The sequence below is a fragment of the Dicentrarchus labrax genome, unplaced genomic scaffold (genome assembly GCF_905237075.1).
Source record: "Dicentrarchus labrax unplaced genomic scaffold, dlabrax2021, whole genome shotgun sequence".
NCBI classification, from domain to species: domain Eukaryota; kingdom Metazoa; phylum Chordata; class Actinopteri; family Moronidae; genus Dicentrarchus; species Dicentrarchus labrax.
Window position 1 is genome coordinate 29,678,276 of NW_026136711.1, and position 19,233 is coordinate 29,697,508.

The 19,233-nt window shown below is 38.5% G+C and overlaps 1 long non-coding RNA gene across 2 annotated transcripts; it reads left to right on the forward strand.

Moving 5' to 3' along the window:
- Nucleotides 1-316: 316 nt before the first annotated feature.
- LOC127371690 (uncharacterized) lies at nucleotides 317-15,394 on the forward strand. Of its 2 annotated transcripts, none has more exons than XR_007886429.1 (2): nucleotides 317-658; nucleotides 14,545-15,394. It is a non-coding gene; the product is annotated as an uncharacterized LOC127371690 (long non-coding RNA). The 2 variants fall into 2 exon arrangements; XR_007886428.1 differs by having other exon boundaries at nucleotides 14,566-15,394.
- The last annotated feature ends 3,839 nt before the right edge of the window (nucleotides 15,395-19,233 follow it).

Consider the following 19,233-nt stretch of genomic DNA (forward strand, 5'->3'; position numbering starts at 1 on the left):
TAGGCCTCCTCGTTACCTCCATGACAAAGCCATGAACCGACAAACACAAAAACCAGAACAAAGCCACTCCAGAACAGGCCAATGCTTTGTTCTGTATACATCAGCCTGATAAACTGTAATAATCACAGTAATGATGTCTGTTCAAGGGCACTGGGGAGCTAGGGAGGAGGATGAGGGGTATGTGCAGGGGGGTGCAGGAACGAGACGGGTGTTGTTAATCTGAGAGGCTTGTGTGGAGTTTAGACGGATAGGGAGGGGTGCCATAGCTGTTCACACTGAGATAAGGCTGCATCCGTGCCACTGGTTACCACAGCCACAGCCCCTTACCAACAAGACTGGCCTAGTTGCTCCTTTCCAAGGCCAGGGATTTTGCCTGCATGCGATAAGATGCTCCTGAGCATTGCAAAATAGCACAGGTATTAGCCTGCCCTCATCTTCACAAAGGAATGCCACAGAATAGCGTGAGGGGACGAAGAGGATGAACCTAGACAGAAGCCAGCCACTATTCTGGGTGTACAGATAAGTGGTGCTCTGACAAGGGGTTCAGAGAATGGGAAGGACGGCCAGTGGCACCCCTGCTGGGCCAGATGAAGACAAGCTCACCATGTGGTCTCATCATCCACAGCGCGTTCTCTACACAAAAAGCACAAGATTACTGGTATGTGTTTATCTAGTGGTTTATGAATAGATGTATAGAATAATTGTGGTATTATTCCTCAATTAGGCTTTTTTAAGCTGTACATTTTGCAAAGCTAAATGTCTGATGTTTCCTCAAAGCTCACTACCCATGCCAGTGAATAATTAGCAATTAAAAGTAAAGAGACTTTGTTTGCATATTCTATACGTTGCACTATTATGTACACAGTATTTGTTGTTTTGATTGTCCCCATCTCATGCTGTCAGATTTGAGAGAAAAGATAAAAGCTCTGCATGAGAGCAGAGTAGAAAAACTATAAAGGGCTGTCCACACCAAGAATGAAAACTATAACAATAACTATATCTTCTGATTCCAGAGTTATTTGATGATGGGAAAACATACCATTTACTCATGTACTCTTTTTTTTTATTATCAAAGAATGATTACAATTTGTCCTAGAAAGTCTACTACACTTGTAACAGTGTTGGAACTCCTCTCGTCTTTAAATAACCTTGTGATCCCAGATCCTCCTGGTTTATTTCTTGTTTCTCTGCACAATATACAGCAGTAACAGTAATCAATATACATTCTCCCTAGCTGCTGACACAGTTGGAGCATGCAGCGTGTGCTTGGTGCTACTGTTTACAGAACATTATCGCTCATCCGTGTGGATGTTTACATCATTATCATTAAAGTTATTGTTCTTTGTGTGGACAGCCTTTAAAACACATAAGACATGAGATAACGCTACCCCTCAGACAGGTGAGGCTTTTGAGGCATTTGTTATTGGTATTTATATATTTGGTTATATGATTACTCACCCCAGTTGCATTTATACACAGTTGGCAATTTGATACCATCCCCCTTGACCAAAATGCATCCCCCTTGTTACCGTGCCATCCCTCCTTGTTCCCCATCCCCTAGTAGCAGAGAGAGTGCAAGGGCAGAGGGGTTATTTAGTTGAATATGTTACTCTAGTTCTTCCTGAACCATTGATTGTTTTGTGCAAGGTAGAATCTCTGGCCCACACCATGGCTCTGAAATATCATTTGTCAGTTTCATCTTGGATCTATATTATTCTCTAAAATATGTACTTTAAATACTAGATGATATATTATGTTGTAGCCTATGTATTCTATAGTACAGGGTTACCATCATGTTCAAATTGACAAGTAGCAACATGGAGTCGTGGAAGCATGAAAGGATCATGGAGACACTCTGCTGCCTGTTGTATTCCTATAATATCCCTACAATTTTCTATGATCATTCAGTAGTGTCTGTGCAGCTGAGAATATATCCCCAGACAAAGCCACCTCTGTAACAAAATGTTATAGGGTTAGGGACATCACCAATGCCATGCCTGAAATTAACAAATCACAGACTGTACCATACCATAGTCACCTAGCGGTATGACCATAAACATCAATAAATACACAATATTCATTCTCATTTTATTAGATTTTTTTTCTAAAGGTAATGTATCATCAATCATGATTCTAGTGGGTAAAGCTGCCACAGAGACAATGAATGTCAATGTCAATTTGCTCTCCAAAATGCAAACATATTGCAAGCTTATGATTATACATTGATTATACATGCTATATTCCTTGACATATGAATATTTCACAGTAACTTCCTGCAGCCTGAGTAACAGATGTCCTAATCTACTCTACAGCGAGTCCAGGCAGAGTTTAATTACAGTGTGCACAGTAGCACAAGTGAACCTGCCTGATTGAAGTAAACAGTATGTGATTGTCAGCACATTACCCCCCCCAGAAGTAACTTTATGTCTAATTAAGGACCGTAGAACTTGTGGTTGGAAGATCGGCTTCACACGAGACAGCATCACTGTCTGCTAAGTAAGCTACAACACAACAGCGGACACTTTTAAGACAGAGGAGAGTGTTTCATTTAAGAATGTACTTTCAGGGTGACCACTCTAAATGCCCCTGTCAACTACAGCCTTGATATGCAGGGGGACAACTCATTGCACCACTGACAGAGAGAAAACAACGGCTGCTGGTGAAGAAGCAAAGAGAATCACCATTAATGTCAGGTGCCTGCAATTATTCCCCTCAATTTATAAGCTGTAGACACTAAAACTCAATACCCTTACCATTGCCCTAAGAAGTATATATTTTTTTCTTGATATCACCAAATACCACCTGCCATGAAAATGCTGCTTGGGGGGTTGAAACTTCCAAAACACTTCTGTCAAGTTGTTGCAAATGTGTACAGCTGATTTTGGTGAGCACACACTCCAAAAAAAGACACAATGTATTTCTAATCACATCTTAACCAGCCTGCCTTAAATTTCTATTTATCTCACTAGTCTTATCTGTACTTTCATAAACACAAGTATTGGGGAGAAGAAGACCAAGTAGGAGAAGTTGTTTATAACAGTGTGCATTTATTATCATTTCATTTGAACACCATTCAGATGGTATTTTATTTTAAAGATTTATATGTGAGATAGAGTAGACTATTAAAATTATTGTAATGATATGAAGGGCCTACAGCAAACTACCAAATAAACAAAAAGCCTTGCAGGAAAATACGCTCTCTGATTAATTAAGAGTTAGAAAGTGATAATGATGATAATAAATCCACTACTGCTCCACACACACACACACACACACACACACACACACACACACACACACACACACACACACTCCACTTGTTGACATACTATATCAATGTGGCAATTAACTGAAATCAAATTTGTGTGCGTCCATTCACCAGCATATCTCTGCAAAAGATTACTCAAATGTACAAAATGACAGTTGACAGTAGTGCGTAAACTCCAACAGCATGGTATCTGACTTAGGCCATTCAGTATAATGTATCATGCACCTTCTGCATTTGTTATCACACTGAGCCAGAGGCTTTCAAAACCTGTAACTGGCACAGACATTCTCAATGTGGTGATCAGATGTAATGCAGTAGACTCAAGAATGCCTCAAGCACCTGGTTTTTAATCCTCACAGTTTTAGCAATATGAAGCTTATTTCATTGCAATGCAATGGCAGTGGCTGAATTCAAATTGCTCTCATGCAATATTAATTGCACTGTGTTCTCGGAAAAATTGAAAAATTCTAGGACTACGAAAGATGCGAGGTCATAAACAGAAATTATTTTTGTCTCAAGATTTTTTAGGAGGCTGTCAATAAAAAATAAAAAAGTATTTTCTAAGTAGTAGGTTCAACATAAAATTCTGCATAAATATCTGAGACTAAAAAGCAACAACATGTCAAGAGTCTGTTGATCCCTACCACTGAAAAAGACATCTAGATCTGACTTATCAGTGAAGTACATTTGACAGACTCCATGTCAGCTCTCTGGTTGATCAATTGCCTTCATTTCTTCTGTGGAGCAATATTGGGCTTTAGATAATATTTGGCTTGCAAGTAGCAACACATCATCATCAACCTCAATGCATACAAACATAAAGTACGTATACAGTATAAATTCCTATATGAGACACAGCTCAAATAGCAATGTGGCTCTGTAATACCAGAAAATACAGTACATCAGCTCCTGCCCACTACATAAAGACCACTGCATTATCATTTGATGTAAATCATAAGGTGCAGAATTGTCAAGTATGTAATTCCTAGTAAGTAAAAAGTTTAATTATTCTGCATATTATATATCACCATAAATCCGCGTGACTGTTTATTCTTAGACAGATAGAAGATGACTGATGCGGGCACAAAGGAGTTCTTAAACCAATTCAATTTACTCTGCTGAGCTCTGTATTGTCTGCCTGATGGTAATAGCTCACACTGGGAGAAGAGAATGTTGGATGGATTACAGAGGATTCTCTTTACCTGTTTAAGTAAGCACTGGTCATAGAGACTAGACAGAATGTTATTACAATCTTTCTTACCAATCATTTTCATCACAGTCTGAACCAAGTGTGCTAACTTTTATTAATTATTATTGAAATTGTAAATGATACAATAATCTTAACTTAAGGTAAACATACTCACTTGTTTTGGAGTTTTCCACCTCATCATACAGTCTTAATAGAGGGATGGAAGTTGGTTGTTGTGAAACTTGAAATTGTTTTGTTAATACATCACTGTATTACTGCAAATAATAATAATAGTGTATACTCACAAAATCAACAAAACAGCTACAGCTAATAAAGTATCGCTCGGTAAAGAGGAAACTGAAATGTAAAAAAAACTGTTGTAAACCATGATAAAAAATACATCTGCAGTGACTTTTATAACTGTCATTTCACAAATGCAACAAGAATCTGGCACAGCTCATGGAGACTTGCTCATCATATTCAAAGATGTCTGATGATCACAGCGGCCCTTGTACAGTACAGATCAGCTCCTCCCTTCATATTTTTAACAACATGTTGAATATGTCATCTGACAAGTGTAGAAACTTTTTGAGCTGCCACAGCAACTTTTATTCGTAAGGAGTTGACAACACAGCATGGGGTTGTTTTGTTACAGTAGACTGGAATCTGCAACAAGTATGCTAAATTGCACTTCCTTTTATTCAGGACATTGAATGTAATTGATCCATGGTTGCATTTACTGTGAGACTGAGAAGCAAAAAGACTGTCATCTCCCCTGATCTCTGCCTTCTCTGCAGGAAAAGGTCTGGTGACTTTGTGGTTCACCACAAGGCAATTTATTTACAGCGCTCCACTTGTGGCTGTGTAAATATTCTTCATGAGAGAGGAGGCTGTCACCAAAGAACTGCACTTCATCAAAAACAACCCTTTCTTGTCAGGGGCTAATGTGAAGGTGTATATCACACCAGGCGTCCGCCCTCTGAGTAGTGAGACGCAGGGATTGTGGCATTGTTACGAGTAATGGGGCTCCCAGAGGGACTCTACACCTCCACTGAATGCAAGTCTCTTTCAGTTAGGAAGTAACGTGTAGTGTTTTCTGGCAGTAGCTACAGGAAGCAGTGGGATTGTTGTTGTACAATAGCCTACAATGGGGATGAGTATTTATTGTGGTAGACTTGAGGATTCTTGCTGCTTATTACATCATATAGATTGTTCATGTCAGCAGCCCCCCAAAGGCGGGTCATGCTGTGTGTCTAGAGATGAAATTTCTTACCAGTTATGGAATGACATATCTGTCTCACCATAACAGTAGTCATAACTGTAATGGTGAATAAGGGGAATAACCATCCATAATTTTTTCTGTGTTGCCTGCGACTAGCCTGAAGTTTTCAGCGTGACCTCCTTAAGGAGCTGTTATTGGATTAGACTGTCATGCCACCGGACGGATGCGTGATCAAACACTTTTATTCTCCTCAGCAGTCTTTATTACACACAATCTTTGGGGGGATGACTCATAAAAAGCTGTTATGAATCACTTACAGATGGATGCTTAGCCTGCAGTTAGAAATGGACAGTACAATATGAGATTGAAGCCTCTAATTTGATTTCATTATGTGACTATTGTGTCATTATCAGGTTGCTTTCATCAGGTTGTGAACCATTAGCATGGTTTCCAAGCTATTTTCTTTCTATAAACTCTAAATGGAGGCCTAGATGAGGCCTGTGGTCTATTTAGAGGGACCTCCTGGGGGCTAATGAGTTCACCACTCAAGGATGCATAATTTAACCATATGCCTCATTCCATGACTCTACAAGCTGCAATATTTGACATATTCATAGGTTGTTTAAGCTGGTACATGTATAGATCCGTTTACATCTCCAAGAGGTCAAAGCAGTTTAAATGACTTGGCAACATAATTTTTTATATCCCATAGTCTGTTATTGTTGTAATTGACACTTTATTCAGTAAAAGCCTAATGATTATCTGTTCAGGCTTCTGTACACACAGACATTTAAATAAATTAAATTAGTGCATTGGCAATTGACATCAGACAATATCTTAAGTGAGCTGTGCATGACTTCTCGTTCAAGTCAAACTGAAAGTATTAATTTGTGCCTAAGGTAATAACAATGTGCTTATGGTCTCTCAACTTACACTCTAGAATCAATAATCATCCCCCGTGCTTCAGCAGCTCCCTCCCTTTCTATATTTACATGTACAGTATTGTATTTTTTGCTCATTAATGAATACCATGAAAAATGTGTCTTGTAAATATGTGAAGCACATTTCTGTTGGGCTATTATAGAAGCAGAAACCACCATTTTGACAAAACAATGACTAGTAAAGAGGGACAATACCTCTCATCACACAACCCACTCCTTTGCAGCATCATCAAGAGGACAATAGTACCTTTGTCGCTGACAATGCAAATGTAACACAACTTGAAAACAAAAAGATAATTGCCCTATGAAATATGCGTATTGTCCTTAACATCATTAGACTCTTTTGTGAATATTCATAAAGATGATTCATGTCAGGCGATGACTCGTAATTTTGTTTCTATGATGTCAAACACCGGAAACTGATATTACAAGGACATTCACTGTAATTAAAATGACTTAGCTCATACTTTTAATTCTTTCACCAACTTCTTGAAGTACACAGCAAGTGGTCAGTATATGAGATTGTACAACTATAGAGATGAAAAAGGTCCCGTCATGATCATTTCATCAACAACAACAACAAGAAGCTGACAAATGATTATGATGCGTTTCGTCATAAAGCTTCCATCAGAGTATGAAGTTCAACAGGTCTTTATATTTAAACCCAGACCACACGAAGAGATGTGCAATTTCCCAGCTTGGGATCAATAAAGTATATCTATCTATCTATCTATCTAATGACCAGTCAATTTCTTACTCCTTCCCTTTGTTCTAGACTGGGGTATGTCAATTCTAGCTTACATACTACGCATCTGAATCTGGGTTGTGGTGTAACTTTAGAGGAAGAAGAGACTGCTTTTAATTTATGGGCACTTCCTGTTGCTCTACTGGGATCAGGAACAGGGATAATACATGACCTAAGATTCAGTCTGTGGACTTTGTTAGTAGGTCCACCTTTGACTGTCCTTTGATTATGTAAAACTGTAAACTACCCTGTAAATAGAGGGACCCAAAGCATTTTGTATCTTATTTCTACTTGGCCAGTGTCAAGGGTAGATTAGCTAACTTGTCTCCACTGTCTCTTTGGAATTACGAATATAGTTCACATGCTGAGTCCTGTGTTTAGTTAGGTTTAGGCAACAAAAGAACTTTGGTAAGGTTAGTCTGTGGTTTCACTTAAATGATAATTTGCACACCATGTCTCATGATTAAGTAACTGTGCACTTCTTTATTAAACCACAGCCTTGACCAAGTGCTGCCGGTGCCTAGTATGAGCCTCATTTAGATGTTCCTAATGAAGCACCAACAAATCTTGTTTCTTATCTTATCCAACTCTGCTCTAAACTACAGAGAAGTGTGGTTACTCTAAACGTACACTAGACCACTGGCCAGTACTCAGGCCAACAGCTTCTCATTTCTGGTGTTATAGAGCATAAGAGGTTATGGAGCATCCTTTTGAATTTCTCACATTGTTTCTTTTGTTTCATCACCTTGATGGTGATGGGATGTAGTGTGAACTTTATACTATGTTTTTTACACACCTCCGGAATTTGAATATAATTTCTTCAGCACATAATCTCCTGTAAACCAGAATAGGACTTTGGCAACATCAGCCAACTGGTCAAGCCTGTAACTGTGGAGTCGATATATAAATCTGTACAAATGTGTACACTAGGATTAGACTGTAATGGTATAGCCCCTTCTTTTTAATACTACAGTTGAGCAACAGCCTCTGCCTGTATGGCAACACTTGGAAAGACCACACGTGAACAGCAGTATGTATGTATGTATGTATGTATGTACGTACAAGTATATATATTACAATGAATGATTTGCTTTGCTTTGATTTTTCTATATCCAACATGTTTTTACAACCCTGTGAGGCAGGCTTGACTAAAATTAAATCTAGTGAGAACTTCAAGGTGCCGTGTAGGAAATTCTTCTCACTTGTCGTAAGATGGCTCATCCTGGTGACAACACATATTTGGCACTGTTCAACCCACTGCCTCACACATTCTAACCCAAAAACACCTCTCAAAGAGTCATGTATTTGTTTGATAGGTTAATGCAACATGTGATTACATGCTTCCTTTAAACACACCAGAAGTAGGAGCCACTGACATTGACCTGCATGCACATAATCATTTCTTTGTATATTAATCTATCAATCTACCAGTCTTCTTGCCCAGTCTTTAAGTAGACAAATTTGTTCCCTTCTTATAGGTGGGTATTTCTTCTGATCCCATAACTGCCTTAGGTTTAGGTCTCACAGACCTATCTAGCCTCACTTAATACGTACACTCACTACATTTGTGCTTACTGCCATTCCTTTCCTAATGACTTACAGATGGACATGCACCCATCAAACTCCTAGTGATTCCTGTCTGGCTGGGGCTTCCCTGCTTACAGCTGCTGAGATATAGCTCCAGTGTTAACTTTGCCCAGGGCAATATTACACATTAAAATCAAATGCAGCTATCTAGGCAATATAGTGATGTTAAAATGTCCCTAGATAAGGTGACTTCAAGGTTAATTGTAAGGGGAATGTTTTAGACAGAGACAGTTCACTGGAAAGAAAGGAGTTCCATTTCTTGCCATCTACAGCTGATAGAGAACAGCACTTAAATCTAAGCTGCTGTCAAATGTCTCTGCAATAATGGAAGAGACAAATCAGTATCATTCGGTAGCAAAGCACTTTCTCTTTGAAATGGTCAAAAGATTCCTGGCATTCCAGTGTCCACATTCTATCAAACCGGTCTTTGGATTTTGTAGCTCTTAATGCTACATCATGTAAGAGATCCGTCAGCTGAGAGAAGCCCTGTAGAATTCTCCTACAGTACCTGCAAAGTCCTAAGAAATATCTCAAGTCTTGAGTGGCCGTCACAGGTCACTGGTTCACTGCAGCTATCTGGGTCTGCACTTGTGCCCTTAACTGAGTTTAGGACAAAGGAGACATATTCTAGACAAGAGCAAATGGTATTTCTCTACCTTGAACTTCAACCCTGTCTTCTCAACTCTACAACAATATTTGAGGCCAAACAAGGTGTCTCCATTTAGCCTTAAGCTACTGTCTGTCTCATCAGGCCTTGACATGTGCACTCATCCTCTTTGATGACAAACCTCTTCTTGAGACATGGTGCTAACCTCTTTGTACTCTGTGGGAGGTGTAGGTCAGTACGGCTGAATGAGTGACTGAGTCATTGTCAACCAGTCAGATTTTCATGAAAATGGCCAGAAGGGTGTATCATCGTCCAAAGAGAAGACCCAAATCACGAAACAGATACACACAATATTTTTCACTTTCCTATGGCTAAATGAACTGACCATGTTGTGCATGCACAAACTCATCATAGTTAAAGTGAATGGTGTGCTGTGAATAAACACAACAAAACCAACAGCCACCTGAAACATAACTGTAGAAACAAATGCAGCAGGTATGTAATAAATAAGCAATCAGGCAAGTGACCTACGCAAACTTAAACGCAAATGCAAATAAAGTAAATGGTGTGCAGATTTGCATGTCATAGAAGACTGGACTAGTGGCCTTGACAGAGAACTGCTTTCTCTGAGTACCTTTATAGTTGTCCTTGTTTTTTGGCTACATGTTTATCTCTACCTTCCTGTAAATTAATTTTGGAACTGTGTTTAAGTACACAATGAGAGTAACTTAAAACAAGGATCAAATGTGTTGTATGTGTATGCATGCTTGGCCAGTAAAGCTAATTATGCAATCTGTTAAACTCATCTGGCTAAGCACATCACCACTTGGTTGGTTGGATTCCACCAGCCTGGGCACCATAAGGAGACCACAGGGTTGTGCTTTTTGGCTTCGACTAAGGGTTTCTTTAGGCATCCAGTGTACACTGAAGCAACTGAAGCTGATGGCATATACATCAAAAATCATTTCTACGACTTCATATATTAGCTTTTGCTGAAAAGGTTCTCTCCAAGCTGAGGGTAACTCTCCAACAAGTGTTATATCAAACTCTCAACAACCAACTTACTGCATCTGTTAATGTATTCGTACAGGTAGCAATGGGAAAGGTTGTGCTAGCTTGTCATCATTCTCCGGAGCCTGTTATGCTGGCTCCCACTCCATACATCATCTCTGGAACTATTCCATTTTTTCTGACCATGGTTATCCTGGTCTTGATCCTTGTCTACTAATAATAATCTAGCTAATATCAGCATATAGTAGTCCAGTTAGTGTAGTGCAACATAAACAATTGGGCCTGTCAGTGAGTTGGCTGTAGTTAGTTAGACCCATCCGGCTGTATATATTATGCCTTTATTGCTGTTGCCAGAAGAATAACTTGGAGACGGTGCTATCCTGGCTCCCAGTATCCAATACAGGGTTAGCCTTACCTTGAGAAACATGCTGAAGAGCCTGTCTCACCTCAAAAGGCAAACCACAGGTGGCCTTCTAACTTGTTGTTTTTTGCACTCCCTTGAAATATGTACTGACACAAAAGGACACCTGCACCCTTGTATCACTTGTGTTCTTGAGTATTTGGTAGCTTTCCAACCGCCTTACACTGCTTAGATCATAGATTAGACATGCCTGTCACTCAGTTGTAAAGGGGTCATCTTCTTTTGGTGCAGTTTTCACTGTAGTATGATTAATGTTTTAGCATTTTATGTAATGTTGCCATGTATATGAAAGTTCATGGGAACATTGCCACCACTAGAGTCAATGCTGTAAGGGTAGCTAAAAGTTAACCTCCATTGCAACAGGGTTTCAGATTAGTAGGCATGTTTCAATATATTTCATTTTGGGCAAAAGCCCACATTTTATATTGAGTTATTTATCCCACGTTCCATCGACAGCCACTGTGAGCATCACTGTTGCAGGAAACAATATGGTTTCCCGTTTCTCTGTCTACCTCTATGCTGTTCCCGATCTTGCAATCAAGGGTAACACAAAAGCGACAGTGCATTCTGGTGGTGTTAGCATTTACTACAATATTTTTCCACAATCTTATATATTCGAGATGCCAGATTTTCAACTGACAACTGCAGTATGCTATGAGAATCCTAAGGCCAACATGGTATTTTTCATTAAGCAGCTGGCTGAACCAGGAAGTGGCATATTTGTTTGAGCATCTGTTGTACAGTCTGTGTGTCCTTTCACATGCACTGATTTTACATTGTGGCTTCAATTGCAGATTCAGGGGAATAAACCTGAAGGATTGTGTGTACCTGTTAAAGCTGTCTTAACTCAGCCCATATGTGAATCACAGACTCTTTGTAATAGCCTGCCTCTGTCAAGAGAGAGGATGTACCTGTCAAATCATTTAAATTACTACAACCATTGTTGAGATGGAAATGCTTGGATCAGCGCTTTGACGTTGTGGAACTTCCAAGGCCCTGAAAGTATGCCTCGCTGAGTTTTGGTGTCTTTGCAAAACAGAATTATGCTCTGTGAAATGTCTCTGTCCAAACTCATGGAATTGAATCAAAATCAACAAACTGAAGTTGAGCCTGGCAGTATTTCATAAACACTCACAGACTGTATTGCACACAAATACACATGCATAAGCCTGCTTTGTATTCTCCCCCCTCTGAAAAACGCTCCCATATAATCAGTGCACATACAGTACATTAACATACTGGATGCTGCAGAAATGACTGTTTTAATTTATGCTGTTACCATCAATACACAATGACTGTATTGCATGTAGGTCACATTATAGATTTCATACAAAATAATCCATGTGCAATATGCCCTGCAATTTGGGTTCTTTCAAGCCTTGAATATTTCTAATAGCAGCAAAACCATCTTGACAGAGAACCTAGAAATTACGGAGAGTTATAATCTTGGATTTTAAATTCATTTACATACATCTCACTCCTCCATGTTCCCTATAGTTAATGGCCTCTTGTAGACCCTTGACTGTTCATAAATCAGAAGTTCAGCTCTGGCGCTATTACAAATTGAGTGATCTAGCCAAAGCTGCTGTCTGATCTTCTGGTTGAGTGTGGAGGGGGGGGCAACACAACGGGGCCTATATTTTGTGTCATTATTCCATGTCAATTTCTCAGACATGGAATAAAGAAAGTCTGATTATTGGTTTAATACCCCAACACAAAGTATTCTACCAACTGGTCTCTAAATGCTTTTCAGGTGGCAAAATTTTGTGGCAAAGCAAGGATGATCGGATTTTAAGCCTGAAACTAGGACATGAGTTTTCCATCCTTTGTACATTTACAAACACACATGCACATTCACAATGGATTTTGTGAAGATATAACATATTGTGGTCTATTTTTTCTCAACACCCCCTATTTATTGAAGTAAAACTCATCTTTTCCTTTGAGTATTTCTTTCAAATACTTCCAATTAAGGAATAAATAACAACCTTAATAACCATGTCACTAGACCTGTATTCCTGCCTGCAGTACATAATAATACTAATCAAAGTAATCTAGTAACAAGTATTATTGAAAGGTACATAGGCTTGGAATTTAGACAGAGACAGAAATATTCGTATGTGTAATTCTGAGAATATTTTTATCTATTTGCTAGGACACACAACTCATCTTCATCAGAAAGAAAGACTGTGCCTCATCACTGTCAGAGTCATGTGTGGCTACTTCTTTCTGTTTTGCTTGGAGTTTTGTGTCCCAACTGCAAAGCCTCTATGACTTTTAGGATTATAATGAGCCTGTTGTAGTGTCTAAAGGGATTGTAAAGTTCCAAAATAGCATTGTTCTCAAATGAATTTCTATTCCATAATTACAATCCTACAGGATTACCAAACATTGTACAAAACAAAAGTTTAGGGCTCACTTTGTGAAATATAAATTCTTGAAACATTCACGGTTGGATCATGGTTAGGCACACAGTAGTGGCTTTGTTACCTCTATTTTTCACACTCAAGGATCAAATTTTAATGATTGGTGTTCTAGAAAGGCATATCTAGCTTCAGTGATGCCATGGTGTCTCTGAAATGTTTTAAAATTTTGTGGGAAGTATGCCGTTGTTATGCACTGGATTCCTGAAGTACTTTCTGAGTATAACCCCTGCAGGGAAAACCTATTGCACCTTTTAAAGAAGTGCTGGTGCCAACGCTGCGAAAGAGACATATGAGGCTGTGGACATCCAATTGATTTTCAGTCAACACATCCCTCACGTAGTCTTTTATGTGTTAAATTATTTAAGCACCACAGCTTGAGGGAAGTGAGTTTATATCCTCCCAGAGGAACGGGTAACATACCTGTGTCACTGAGTATTTCACAGATTCAACTGTATTAGTTAAATGGGTTTTCTGGATTGGCCTTTTCACCCGTGGGTTGAAAAGGTCTTAAGCAGCTGCCTCAGGGCACTGCACATTATCATCATAGAGAAGGTCTCTATCATTACCACCAAGTATTAGTAAATGGTTCATTCCAGCTTACCTCCAAGCATCGTTTTATCATCACACAATGGACTTCCCCCTGCAGCGTTCTTGGTAAATGACCATATTCATTATTCATCAAGGATTAGTGTCATAATCGATTTTGTCCAAACGGTCCGCATTCCACAATGTGTTCTTAATCCTACCCCCAAGAGATGCTGAACTTTGTCACATCTAATTAGGTCGCACGAGTCAGCTACACTGAAACAGCTTTTACAACTTCTCCATTACATGCTCGATAATTGGTGGCCCATTCTTGAAATTTAATCGACAACTCTATACATTTCCAGCAGTGACACGTGTTTGGCATGACAGATTGTTACAGCATGACGCTACATAAAAACAAACAGGTGTGGGCTTGTTTTGCATGCAACATATGAAAAAATTTTGAAAATTTCAGCATCATGCCAAAAGACGAGTTAAAACTATGTGTGTTTTGGTTGAATTATGACACATTTGGTGATTCAGAAAAGGGAAGAGTGTTCTGCCTTTCAAGTCACTGAGAGGTCTGTATCATTTTTTGTGAGGCTGCCCTGTGTCTCCCTCAGCCCTCTGGTGATGACCGTCCTGTTCTCCATTCCGAGCTGCAAGATGGACCTGTGGTGCATGTGACATCTGTATCTGCCAATGGACGTGCTAAGCCTGTCAGCTCCATGGTGCTCAGCCTGTCAGTCAGCCTTGCCACGAACAGCCTGGGACCACAGCTGTCATAATGATCCAACAATAGAAAAGAACAATCTGCTGATCTTCTCTTAGCCTGACTGGAACTATGGGTGTTCTTGAAACAGTAACTATGGGTGTTCTTGAAACAGTAGTCAGCTTGTCTTTTTCAAATGATATAGACCAGACACAGAACTCTCTGTCTTTACTGTTATTCAAATGTATCCTCCATTACTTCTATTTATTATGATAATAGTGTTGATGATTAGAATTAGACAACAAACAATTTATGGTATTTGCATCTGCACAACTCTGACGGTGCCTCTGTGTTAAGTTCACTCCTAAGCATTGATTAATTGGCTTCTCAAGAGTATGAATTAGCATGTTTGCTAATACAGCACATTTACATTTTCACCGATTCTTAAGCCATTCTTTATGGGCTGTCTTTTGCATTTACAATACAAAAGAAAACCAACTTTTATTGACTGTTTTGTTAGGCCTTAGCTTTGGTCTTGTTCCACATGGTCTGGTCCAGGACTCAAGTCATCCTAGACCCACTTTCAGTCTTGGTTTGGAAATGACTTGGACACCAATATAATTCTAACAGTCAAGCAATAGAACCTGTCACAACATTTACAAAGTGCTGTCAGAAAAAGAAGCAAAGCATCAAAAATTGTTTGCTATAATAAACTGGGTATTGGTAAAACCATTAACGTCCATATTTCCCTAAGGTGGGTCCTTGACAATTATTCATTACAAACAATACTGGTCCACTGGGTCTATCACTTTTATTTTCAGTTACAGTTAAATGGGTTTGTAGTAGTTTCCTTGTAATTAAATACAACACTTAGACAATTGGTTCTATTTTAAAGAGACATTTTACATCCCAAGTCTTGACTGTTCTGGATATACTGTATCATGGTCTAAGATAGATTTATTGGTTACAGGCACCTATTTGGTACAAGAATATATAAATCAGACCCAGGGGTAGATTTGTCAGTGACTCTTTCTATTTTTGATCTTTTGCCATTTAGAGACAACTATGAAAAGGTTAGTATGTCAGGCACTCTGGGAGGGCAGTTATACTGTGGTGGTACAGTAAGAGCCAGTGTATGAATAAAGCTTACAAGAATAGCCAATTATATTTTAACAAGACTGCTCTAGACTGATGATACTTCATTGATTTATACAGGTCTAAAGCTTTGAATCCCCTGGGAAGCCTGGAAAGGTATAACAAGTCAGTTATTCAGACAAGATAAGTTCTGCATCCACTCGTTACACAGACTGTCACTGCTGATAAAACTTGATGACTTGTCTTGTCTGTTAGCTTTAATTTATACATGATGTGATTATAATCTGTTTCTCAGTGCGCTGTTGATGAAGATCAGAGCATGACATGTATATTGTACACAGGAAGAATTAGCATCACAAATTATATTGTACTCTAAAAGCCTCTAAAAATTATATTATAAATTAGATTTAACCTCTTTGCACTACATAGATAATACCAACTATGTGTGTGTGTGTGTAAGATTAAGTGGAATCTAGTGGTGTAATTGCACATTGCAACTCCCTCACTTCATCCTTTCATTCCAAACTATAAGGAAAAACTATGGTCATCTGTAGATGTAAAAGCTCATTCTAAGGTAACAAAAATACTTTATATATATAATTATTATTTCCAAGTGATTATACACTTCAAAACATAGTTATGCATATTATACTCAAACTGCCAATAGATCACCCTAAATGTTATACACTGGACCTTTAAATATACAGTGGCTGACAGACTTGCAGTGAAGAAATAAAACAAGCAAATGAATAAACACATTCACCCACTTTACAACACAGCTTACAGAAGTGTGGATGGAATTACACATCTAATGTTTCTACAATTTCAAATTTATGCCGGTAGAATATTCTGAAAGAAGCTTGTCTCATAAATATTCTATACATAGGGGCATTAAGTGGGGGCATTCAAATCCAGGTAAAACGCATGTGATAATCGATTATAAAATCAGAGAGACTACAGATTACCAAATAATATTATGTGTGAATTATAAAATGTATAAGGTATGTGACGAGATAATGTGTTTCTGAAAACACTGAAAGGATTAATTAGCCCAGAATATCACCACTGCAGATTTCATATCTTAAGACAAAACATGCTTTTGATTTTATTGATGATTGTATATTATCATCAATAATTGTGTTGGGGCGGACCCAAACACAACACATGAAGAGTCAAATGGGAATGAGGGGCCAGCTTTACATACACCTGAGCAACACTTAACTTCCAAAGAGGAGAAGGAGCGTTCACTGCAGTAAGTTACCACACCTGTGGAGAGGATTTGTTTTGTTTGAATGCCCTGCACACACACAGCACACAGGTGTTTTCAGTTATTCTGGTTGATTAGACCTCTGCTCAGGTTACAAATATTTCTATGAAAACAAAATAACATTTCCTGTGGCCTGCTGCGTTTGCTGTATTGCTTATTGATGTGTGTTTATCCTCACGTCCCTTTCTTGATGTACGTTTTGATCTTTTTCATTTTGAGGATAGCTATTTGTAGGTGTTTGTACATACTGATAATGTGCACTCAGATTTTTTGTTTGTTTTTGACATAAATGCTGTCCTGAGCATTTTTATCAACATTTAACCCACTTTTTGAGCTCTAACTTACTGAATACAGTACACAGGATACATAGTGTACTAAGTGGAAATATTTTGACTCAACAAAAATCTATTTTGGAGGTCATTGTGCAAATATTACTATTATTTATTGCAATGGAACATGTTTTCACTGACCCAAAGGGTATTCAGCTGAAGTTTCATGTTGCTGACTTTACTTGTTGTAAATGAATAAGAAACTCTTGCAAAGGGCATTAAAATGACAGTTCAGAGTTTTCTCCACTGTTAGTGTTCAACAAATGCAGCAAGGACTGTAATGAGGCTACGGGTTGTCTTTGCCTCCTGTTACCCAAAGCGGAGTTTTAACAAGGGCATTGTGAAGACAGCGCTGTCATATGGCTCTGAGTGTGAATACAACGTTGTCTGCATTCAGATTGCAGTCTCTCTCTCCCTGCTCCATGAATAATGCAAAGCTAGCTAGTCAGGTGATAAATTCTCGAGTGTAAATCCACAAAGCACATCAGTAAAGTGACTGTATTTTGACAGTACATCGTCAGATGGAGAGGGTTCATACCAATCTGCAGAGAGCTGAGACAGGAAAACACTTCAGTGTTAACAGCTCTGCTGAAAAGGCTTGACGTTCTGAGGGATAAATGATCGGGGATGCTTTGTTTCTAATTTGGTCCTTCTCCGAGTGATCAGATCAAAACATAATGAAATTTCATTCACTGATAATATGATCACAAGGAGACAAGAAAATTGCTTCAGTGGCTTTGGATCATGGGCTACCAACCACCAGTTACAGCGACGCTCAATTATGTTAGCTGCTGGCTTCAAACATAAGCCACCGGCAGTCACTCAGGTGATGATGGGTGCAAGATAAAGGTACACGACATAAAACAATAACGGTGCATAGAGTGTCCTGTCAATCAATTTGATTTAAAAAAGCTGTTCAAAGTCATTCCCCATTAAACCCCAATTAAACTTTGTTTATTTTTTAGACTATACATGAAACTGTATTGCTTCTTGTAGCAGTGTAGAGCCTCTTATTCCTATTAATACAGTGTCATCACTGTGGTTTACAGTGTATAGAAAAAGTTGAATAGTTTTCCTTTGAAAGAAAAAAACATGCAGTATATGCATGAGCTTAGAATTAAAATAAAATAAAACAAAACCCACTTAGAATTGTACATTAACATTAAGCTATGTATGAAATGTATGTAAATGATAGAAAAAAGGAGTATGAAGAAGTGGAATAACTCTAAAATAACAATATCCCAAGAAAGAGTGAAAAAGAACATTTTCAACAAGGAAAGTACATTTCATTTATTCAGCACAAATCACTTATTTGTCTCAGAGGGATTTCGAGACTGAACAACATACGACAGACACTCTCTATCCTTAGACCCTCAGTTGAGATAAGGAAAAACTCCTGCCAGAGACAGCTGTATTGTGTAGGTGTGTAGTTAAAGATTTGTGGCATGTTGATGCATACATACAGGATCCAGTTTTTGTTTGCTAAAAAAGAATCCAACCTAATACATGGCTCCATCCTTTTACTGTTCACTGCAGAACAGATCATTGCAATGTTCCATTCTTTTTAATTATATTTCAATACCATTTGCCATTTCTAGTATTCCATTTAAACTGACGATAACTACCTGGACAAAAGATCATCACAAATCCTTTTTTCTAGGTCGCCCTCCTTTACATTTGATAACTTAAATCAAAAAATAATTTGGCCCTCAAATTATTATGTCCCTTTTAGTACTTCAAATAAAAATCCTGCACTCTTAAGTGCAACTTGATTCGAGTTTACAAATTCAAATATGAAAGTGAATCAAATAGCAGATAATTGCAAAAGTATTTCAGAGGCAATTAGTACATTTCTTGTTATTATGAAAGATAACGTCCTGACACAATA